The following is a 10,226-nucleotide window of genomic DNA, read 5'->3' as shown; positions in this document are numbered from 1 at the left end:
AGAAAAAGACCTTATCAGGTCAAACATTGATGCCAGCCTCTCTTAGTGATCAGATTCTCTCCCTGTTGCCACATTGTTCTTCCCCCAAACAAATCCATATTCTCCTGCTTTACACAGTGTTCTACAAGAGCCAGCGCCTGTTAACATAATGAGAAGGTGATACAGAGATGAACTGCACATCTTCCTCAGACAGATGTATGCCCCGCACAACATCTGGTTTTAATTGTTCAGTTCCTGTTGCTGTCAGAGAAGGTAAATCAGAAGACATCTGCTCCAATGGAGTCATCTCTGAACGTTTTATGCTGCAAAACAAAAGCCTTTGTGAAACATCTTCATGTACAAAGGTCAGAAAAAGTCAAGTTTTTATTCTTACAATGACAAAATGTTTGCATCAATAATTGTTTTTCATAAATGAATCCAGAATATCATGTTGTCATGTACTGCAAATGAAAAGTTTTAAATTCCTAAATTGAAGCAAATCAAGGATAAAATGTTTCTTTCTTCTGTGTGCGTTTCCTGTATCTTAATTAAATTAAAACCTTTGTCAAAGCAAAACTGTTCCCATTTTCATCTTTCCTAATAGAATGGAAGTAAAGAGGTATTTTGCATTTCACTGTTGTCCAGCAGAGGGCAGATTAGAGCTGCCAAGACTCCCATCTGAAGTTTATCTTTGCCGACACTAAAAGACTCTTTCTGACTTCACACAAAAATCAAATCGGCCGTTAAAAGTGAATTTAAACTTGCATTAAACCTGTGACTTGATCAGTTTCTCCTGATCTGTGTTTGTGGCATTACAAAGGTCACACATTTAGCAAACTACCAAAAATCAGGAAAGCCTGACATACTGGATGTAGATTACATGTAGAAGTCATTTGTGCAACGCATTTCATGTGACTTTATACACCTCCGAGCAGGAACCTACACACCGAAACTTTCAAGTTTTGCCAAAGGTTTGGGTCGTTCTATAAACCAGGCCTGCGTACTTCTTCCATCAATAGCTATGGCATTGTACTGCCAAAAACAGCTTTTAGGTATTCCATGTTTTCTTTTCTGTTTTAGTCCCATGATCCACACAGGAGTTAGTACTGATTCATAACCATTGTTTCTGATGACTGCAGCCATGCATCTTAGCATGCTCTCCACCAGCTTCTGACATTGTTCTGCTGTCACAGCAGCCCATTCCTGTTGCACTCATTCTAACTAATCTGCTTTGTTTTTGGGCTTGTGGTTCTCCATTTTGCGTTTGATGATTTTCCACAGGTTTTCAATTGGATTTAGATCTGGTGATTGAGCAGGCCAAGGCATGGTTCCAATGTTCTGGTTCTCCATCCAGGCTTTAACTGACCTTGCCATGTGGCAAGGGGCATTGTCTTGTTGGAAAATCCAGTCATTGGAGGCAGGAAAGAGTTTTCCAGCTGATGGAAGAAGACTGTTTTCAAGAGTAGCCCTGTACATGACCTGGTTCATTTGCAGTGTTCCACCCATACTGAAACAACCTCAGATGTTCCTCTGCCTTTTGTTGATGAAGGGCTTCTTCTGTGCCCTGTGTGACTTCAGACCAGCTTCAAGAAGTCGGTTTCCAATTTCCAGCAGTGCCAAGATGGCTACCTTTGTGGCTTCACATAATTCTTTAGTTTTAGGGATTATGTGAGAGCTGACAACTTCTGACTTGTGCTACGGCTTGAATGTAAACAGGAAACCACTCTAGACCTTTGCATGTGCAGTGCTGCTTATGACATGAAATGGCCTCTTATACACCCTGGGAATACAATGAAGCTGAAACATGTCAAACAGGACATAAAGTATTATGGAATCAGCTGTATTTTTTGTCGTGTTCATTCTATTCTTCAGGTAGTATACCTTTAGTGGTATCAGGCATTAAAATGAACAAGAAATTGATTTTCCAGCACTGTAGATGTTGGCTAAGACATTATCTGTTTGCTGTTATGCACTAAAACATTAAATCAAATTCCTTTTAAGTCAAAACCTACTTGGCAATAAAAACCTTTCTGTTTCTGAATAATCTATAATCTATACTAAATGGTGAGTAATGAAGCTGCTTAAAACAAATACTTAATAAACAACTATCAAAAAACTGATCCAAACACTAGAAGTGAACAACAAGATGTACTGGCTCGGCTCATGTTTTAGTTCTTAGTGTGATTGTTCATGGGGTCCTGAATGAGATTTTCCGACTCCTGCAGTGGCTTCAGCTTCATTATACTGTTCTCCTTTCTTTCCCTTATTTGAAACGTTGCATCAGTCCAGTATCTTTTTTGCATCATTGGTCGGGTTTGTGTCTTTTCTTATGTAATGTGTAAGATCCTTTTGTTAAGTAACACTGAGGAGTCACAATAACACTGACAATAGGACACTTGTAATAGCAGGAAAAGCACACTGGCTCTGCTAGCGTTATGAGGCTATTCATTGAACATTCGGATGTGTTTTCATTCTGTGTTATTCGAAGAACCTTCACTATCATAGCTTATTATTCATTAGCATGTTTTAAAGTAGTGGGGTGCAGTGTGACTTTTATCTGACCTCGATTTGAATCCACAGTTTTATCCTCTGACCCGAGAGTCTTTAAAAATGTGGACTACAGAGGACAGAATTACCAAACACACACCAGCTGAAGCTTTAAACAATCCCCTCTGTGCGACAGAGTCCTCACTCCAACAAAGTGTCTGACCTGGCTGCGAACTCCTCTCGCTTTGTGTTGCTGTGGCGACAGATGACATGATAGCAGAGGCTTTGATGTTTCCTGAACTGTCGACACACACCGCAAACGTGGCTGTCCGATGTTTTTCATGTCAGCACCAGCCCATCTTGTCTCGCAGTCAGTAACAATCTCACACTTCACACGCAATCAGAATCCTGTCTGAAAAAGTTGCTTACTGAAAAGAAAGAGCTCATTATGTAAAAGCCTTTCGGTGTTTCGTCTACAGTAACTCTTGAAATCCATCCCGGGCTGACTGAAGTTTGTGCCTCTGAGCCGCTATGATGTGACCTCGTTCTCTTTCAAACACAGTCTAATGGTGTTTGTTTGAACAGAGTCTGACCTCTACGGATAAAAAGGAATAATTCATGCATTAGTGGAGGAAAAAGGAATAATTCATGTATTAATGGTTTACATACGTGTTTTAACTGTCTGTGCGTGTCAAGTATATGTGTGTTTGTGTAGTGATAACACTGCCTGCTGCCCTTATCATCAGCATCAAAGATGAATTCATCCATCACTGACTGAATAGTCGCCATATAAAACACTATTTCCTAATGGTCGAGTTGCATTGACTGGAGAGTAAATTGGTCTGGGAATTTGAGTCTTTATTGCTAATAATAAACTGTATTTGTATCTAATTTTCTCTTAACAAGATCAAAAAATATATTAATGTAAAGACAAAAAAAAGGCACTTGCCAATAGTGGAAGAGGCAAGTTCATCCATCAGTCATTCATAATAACAGAAATGTTGCTGTTAGAGGGTGAAGACCACAATTCTAAAGATAAAAATGACTTCAGAAGACAGTGTTGGTGAGTCCCATGGATGGGGTAAAAAGATTTTACTTTTTTTTGTCTGAGTGAGAATTTAAATTTGAGCAGCAGCATAATCCTAGTAGAGGAGAACACATGGTTGGTTTTGATCTGTTCACAGACACGCTGCAGGAGAGATGCTCTGGAACTTGAGGAAATGAGTTTGTTGAACTTTTAACTGCAAACTCTAATTTTATCAAAGTGGATTTGGATTTAAAGCGTGGAGCTTACTGCAGATGAATTTATTGTAGTTCAAGTGTATTAACATGAACAGAACAAACATATTAATCTGAAAGAGAAGCTTTCCAATCAAAACATTTGACACCATGCCTCTAAAATTATTTTTTTAAAGGCACCTGGTCCCATATTGTGCTCCTTTTGTGTAGCATAACGTGTCTTTAAATTTTCATCAAAATACTGCAAAGATGCTTAGTTTTTTTTTTTTTGTTTTTTTTTTTGCCAAGCTAAGAAATGGCAGAAGTAAATCTTTTCATATCTTAAAAGCTTTGAATTTTACACTTCTATTTTGTACATGTTAGCCCTGGGGTCCATTTATAAGAAACATAACTTTTCCTTTCACTGTTTTGCAGATGATGTCCAGATTTATTTACCAATTAGACTCAGAACTGCTGGTTCATCGCAGCCATTACTGAACTGCCTAGAGGATCTAAAATCATGGTTGGACATTCATTTTCTTTCTCTCAATCAAACCAATACAGAGATTGTTGTTTTTAGTGTCCAGATCAAGTAGTTGACTGTGTCAGTGCTCTTGGCCCTCTGGAAGTCTATAATCAACCCTCCTCAAAAAATCTGGGTGTGATTTTTGACAGTGCTTTTACATTTGATCAGCAATTCATTTCTGTTGACAAAACCGGATTCTTCCTGTTGAGGCTATTGACCAAAGTAAAGCCCTATCTGTCCCACAACAACTCTGAGAGAGTCATACGTGCCTTCATCACATCTAGGTTGGACTACTGTAACTCTCTGGATGTGGATCAGAACCAGATTCTCTTCGTTGGCTCCAGCTGGTACTAAATGCTGCTGCCCGACTTCTACCAGGGACAAAAAGACGGGAGCACATCACTCCAGTTTTATAGCTAAGGTCGGCCAATCAGATGGTCCTTAAAGTTCCCAGATCCAGATCCAGAACCAGAGGTGACAGAGCCTTTTCTGTAGCAGCACCCAGTCTGTGGAACCTCTTACCTGTAGAGATTAGAGCCCCTCATACCTTCAAGCCTCTACTGAAGACACACATGTACTCTCTGGCTTTTAATTGTAGTTGAGCGCTGACACCTGACAGACGTTATTGTTTGTCTTGCTCTGTATATTTCAGTATATTTTCTCATAGCTTATGTGTTGCTTTCTATTTTGAACTGTACAGCACTTTGGTCAGCCCTGGTTGTTTTTTTTAAATGTGCTATATAAGTAAAGTTGACTTGACTGTAACAACCACGATATACAATAAAAATGGTCTTCATCACAAAACTTCCTCGTGCAGCCTGGACTCCCTACACTTCTGTAATACTTCATGAAAGTTCTGTTATTTCATAATACCAATCACCCTCTGCAATGGGTGCTGAATCTCCTAAACTTTATCAAAACAGCAGCATTTCACCTTCAATTACTCTTTGGTAGAGAGGAAGACGTTATAGGATGGAAAATACAGTGAGGAAGGCTTGTGTTCTTCGGGCCAAAAATAGTAATTGCTCATTTTCATCTATTGTCCAAAAATGAAAAAGCAAACACACCACTGAACACTGCCTAACGCTAGTCTGGCCTTCCTGTGAAAAGAAAAAGAAGCTATTTGTAAAGTTTCTTCACGGTTTGATGTGTCATGGTACAAAATTTACTCTCCAGTAAAACATAACTGTACATCAAGTGCTGGACTTAGAAGCTCCTTCAATTGCTTTGTGGATGAAAGGGATTATTTGCCAAAAAAAGAAAAAAAAGAGACACAAACGCACCCTGGGACGATGGAATACACTAAAGCTTTATATTTCATTTTGTTACAGTTTACCACTCAATCCACATATCCCACAATCCCCCACATGCCTCCGACTCATAATCCCCCTGGAGGTAACTGTCAATCACTCTCTCCCTCTATCCCCCCGTTTGCAGGAGCTGTCGAAATCTTAATCTGTTCCCCTCCTTTTTCCATCTCTCTGTCATTGAAGGGGAGACTAAACCCTCCACTCCATCTACCTGTTGTACTGTAATCTACCTTCCACATCTTCACTCCAGCAGTATCCATGAGACTCTGTCTTTTCCCACAGCACCATTTCCATGAATATCCTCCTGCTCCTACATACAGGACCCAACTGCCACAGCAGCTTTGTGCTTATCTCAGTAAAAAGATTCCTTTTCTCCCAAAGCCACTGATACGTGGCAGGAATTTTATGAGGTGGAATGATGGAAGCACCTCAATACAACAAATAACAACCCTCCACAATAGGTGCCCAAAATCTCTCTTCAAATATTGAAAAAAAAGTGTTGGTGTATCAATATAGCAAAGTTTGACAAAGTGTGGAAGAGACAGACCGAGTGAATAAATGAAGCATGTGACTTTATTGCTCATTCCTGTGGAGAGATTAAAAATAGACAAAAACATCAGATTTATGTGGAGTGTAAAGGAAACTGGAAGTCCTGCTTTATTTTATATTCATCTTACAATGAGAATGTGTGAGTTTGAGCCAAATTTTAGTCAGTTTTTGTTTGTGACCTTCGGTCAACATGAACTAAACATCTCAGTGGAGTTTTAATAAGCGATATTACACACAGTGGCTCAGTGGTTGTCATCATCGCTTTGCAGCTAGAAGATCCCCGGTTCCCATCCCCGCCTTCCTGGGATCTTTCTGCATGGAGTTTGCATGTTCTCCCTGTACATGTGTGGGTTTTCTCCAGGTTCTCCAGTTTCCTCCCATAGTCCAAAAACATGCTGAGGTTAACTGGTGATTCTAAATTGTCTACAAATATACACTTTGTAGTTATACAAATTTTGAAGAAGCAAAAATGATTTTAACTTGTTTTTCTGATATACATTAAGTACAACCGTGCATTCAGTAAAAAAAAAAAAAGCAGCCTATTTGGTTCTTCATTCTTCATCATCATGCTTTATTTACACAGGGAGTACACTGAGGTATAAAGTCCACACAATGTCACAATGTCACATCACAATGTAATGAAGTAAGAGAATAAAAAAAGTCATACAAATGAAATCAAGCACCATTGCAATATGAAAAGGCAAGGTTAGTAAACATAAACATATTTTTAAGTTTCAAAAAAAAAATAAATCAACTTAAACAAAAGCAACTGGAAGTCAAATGGGATGAAATCAAAAACTTGAACTGTCCAAATCATAATAATAAATCAGGCCTGAGATTTTTTGCAAATCAAATTGTTCAGGTAGCAAGTGCACAGTGAATAAAACTGAATTTTTCAGGTTTGGTAAAAACAGCAGGGACCTGCAGCCAGAGGCCAGCCGACTTCAGCAGACTGCATTCTTAAATACATTCTGAAGTAAATGTAATGCTGTTTTGAATTAAACATAATTTGAGACCTCTGAAGTGGTGGGAAAGGTGGTCAGTTTGAAAGAGTTTTGCATCCTGTGAAGGATGAGAGACCATTAATCTCAGAATTCATTTCTGTTTTCTCTTGTTGTTTATTGTCAGTTTTCACTTGCTATCTGGTTAGGTTTCAGCACAAAAACTACATGATAAAGTTTAGGAAAACATCGTGGTTTGAAATGTTTCAATTAAGGTTCGTTAAGATTAGGTAAGAAAATGACTTAGACTTTAGAAAATATCTCAGTGTGGATCAAAATACGGCCTTGTCACTACGTGTCTGAAGCATCTTGTCCATTTTCTGGAAGTTCTGTCCCCTCTGAATGTCTGTCATGTATTTTACTGCTCCTTTACAGCCAAAGATACATTGATTAGAAACATATTTATGATAGATTAAGGCAATCCATAATTTAGAATGCAGTTTAGTTGAACAGGGTTTGTGTGATAACACAGAGTGAATTGGTGCAAATTGTTCATTTAAAGTTTTTAAGGTTTTTAAATATGTAAACATTCTGTATGTATTGAGGATGTCATTTCAGCTTTGAAACTTGGGAGGACTGTATTAGTGCCTTAGAGTCATGTCCTGGTGAGTCTTACTCTGCTGAAAATCTATATTAGAGGTTTAAAGATAACCTCAAACTCATGTCTAGAGTTCATGTTGATCCCAAAGGATACCTAGAATCCCTTCTACTAATCTTTGCACTTTTGTATACTGCAATCATCAGTGTGTTTGTCTTCAGTGAACTTCTAACCACTCCAGTGGATTTCCCTTGATGCTTGCTCACATGTGATGTGAAAAACATCAAGAAAATGTTCATTCAAGTTCCATTCTGTTTGATGTGTGTTTGGGAAATCAAAATTACACGATAAACTAAAAAAAAAAATAATAGTAATAAAATGTCAGAATGCATTGCTGTTAAAAGCTTCCAGCATTTTGCCCTTTCCACAACATCTAATGATTTACTGTGAAGGGGACTGTCTCTCTCAGCTCCGTCCTTCCTAAAGAGTTATGAATCTTTCCTTCACGCTCCCACAGCAGCCAAGAAGCTGTATGTGCTTTCACAGAGGCAATATCCTGCTCTGGGAAGGTCCACTGAGATGTGATTACTTCTGGTTAACTTAATTCTTTGCCAGCAGTCCTCTGCCAGTGAAAGAACAGGTTTGGTTGAAACATCACTAGAACTGGAGCTTTCCATGTGCTTCGACCTCCCCATTATCACACTCAAATGGATATCCACAATTATATATGCAGCCGCAGTACCTTGACATGAGAGAGATGGCTGTAATTGGCACTAAAACCAGTGCACCAAAAAGCATGTCATAATAATTCATAGAGCCTTTATACCCTCCTGGATGTGCACAGAGCTCAGTAAGCTGAAGACATATAAATCAGAGCCAACTGCTGGCACAGACAGTCAACCCTGCCTCCTACAAGTTAGACATCACATACATAATAACAGCATATTATGAGGAAGTGCGCTCACAATGGAGTTCATACATTCAATGAATAGAAAACAATGATGTTATTGAACCTAAAGGTCCTCAACTACAACTCTAACAAGTTTCATGTTTGAGAAAAAAAAAACACATCAATACTGCCATCACCATAGTTACAGTATTACTGAGCAGACTTGTCAGTGAAGCTGTCATCCTTGGCTAACTTTGTGAAACAGTACGTTGGTCCTGTACAGGGACTTCTAATGTGGAAAGGCTAAACTACAGACAGAACTCAGAATGTGAACTCAAGTCTCTTTTGTTGAAAGCCATGCATACTATCAGCACTTTTTCTGTTCCCTAATCATTTTCCCGTAACTCTTGAAGCTGCCACCAAAATGAATATGTGCTTTACAGCAAGGTTTAAAGTTTTCGTCCAGCAGTAAACTATTTTCTGTATCACTCAAAAAGTATGTACCTTTATTCACTGCTTCACACTTCTACATTTTACCTGTAGGTACATCATGACTTCTTATACTCCTGCACTTCCCACAAGCTACTAGTACTTTCTTCAACTCTCTCCATATCTTCTCAAGGCATCTCATAATGGGCCTAAATAAAATGCATTGCCCAGGGAGCACTATGAGATGCTCTGCTCCTGTTCTCACCTGCCTGTTTTCTCTGTCGGCAGCCAGTATAAGGAAGCTTTTCATCATGCTAACCTATGCTTCCACCTGTCTTCTCATTTGTTCCCCCTCTGCAGTCTGGATCTTCCAATTTAATACACCCAGAGGAGACCAGGAAGCTTCTAGAAGAGCTTAGAGGGGGGAAACACATACTTGTTGGATGTATCTAAGAGGTGAGGAAGGCATGCAAGTGGGGAGACATGTTGGCATAATGAAAAACAGTCTGAGTGACAAGAATGGAAAGGACCCAGTGATTTCAGTATGCACACTGCATTGGGCAAACAGCAGTACTGTTAGGTTGATAGGCTAGCTTGTAGCGCATCTTTCTCTGGTCTGTCTTATTTTATGTTTTCTACATTTTAAAGTTCACCTTAATATTCGCTTACATCAACATTCCTTTATATTTAATATTGTATTCATTTATTTTTGTTTGGTTGTATCTCATTCTGTTCCTTGCAGGTCTACACTATAAATAGCAATTCCAACAACCACTTAATAAAATGCATGAATGCCAGAAAAAAAATCCAATTAAATGAAACCGTTTAACTTGCAAACGTTATTCCAATAGGTTGGGCTGACATAATAATGTTAGTTACTGCATCAACTTAATTTTGTGTGCAATTTAAACTCAATTTACTGTATTAGTGGATTTCAAATTAAATTCAAGTTGAGGTAATGTAATGAAATTAGCTTGATAACTACATTTTCTTTAACTTGAGGTTAGAATTTAATACTCAACCGTGGAGAAATTGGACTTAAAAAAAATAAATAAATAAATAACATTTCCAAATAACATTGAAGTAGTTGTTGGAACAACCTCATTTCTGAGAAATCAACTTTAAAAGTTGTGTTTAAGAAGACAATCATTAAGGCAGAGGAATTATCAATACCTTTGATTGCAGAAGAAACAGCTAATACCCCTGACTTAATGGTGTTTGCTTACTGAACATAATTTCATTTAGGTTTTATATGTTTTGAGCCCAATCATTGCTTTCACATGTACTTTTTTTAGATGGA

The sequence above is a fragment of the Amphiprion ocellaris genome, chromosome 13 (genome assembly GCF_022539595.1).
Source record: "Amphiprion ocellaris isolate individual 3 ecotype Okinawa chromosome 13, ASM2253959v1, whole genome shotgun sequence".
NCBI lineage: Eukaryota > Metazoa > Chordata > Actinopteri > Pomacentridae > Amphiprion > Amphiprion ocellaris.
This window is presented reverse-complemented; position numbering follows the sequence as displayed.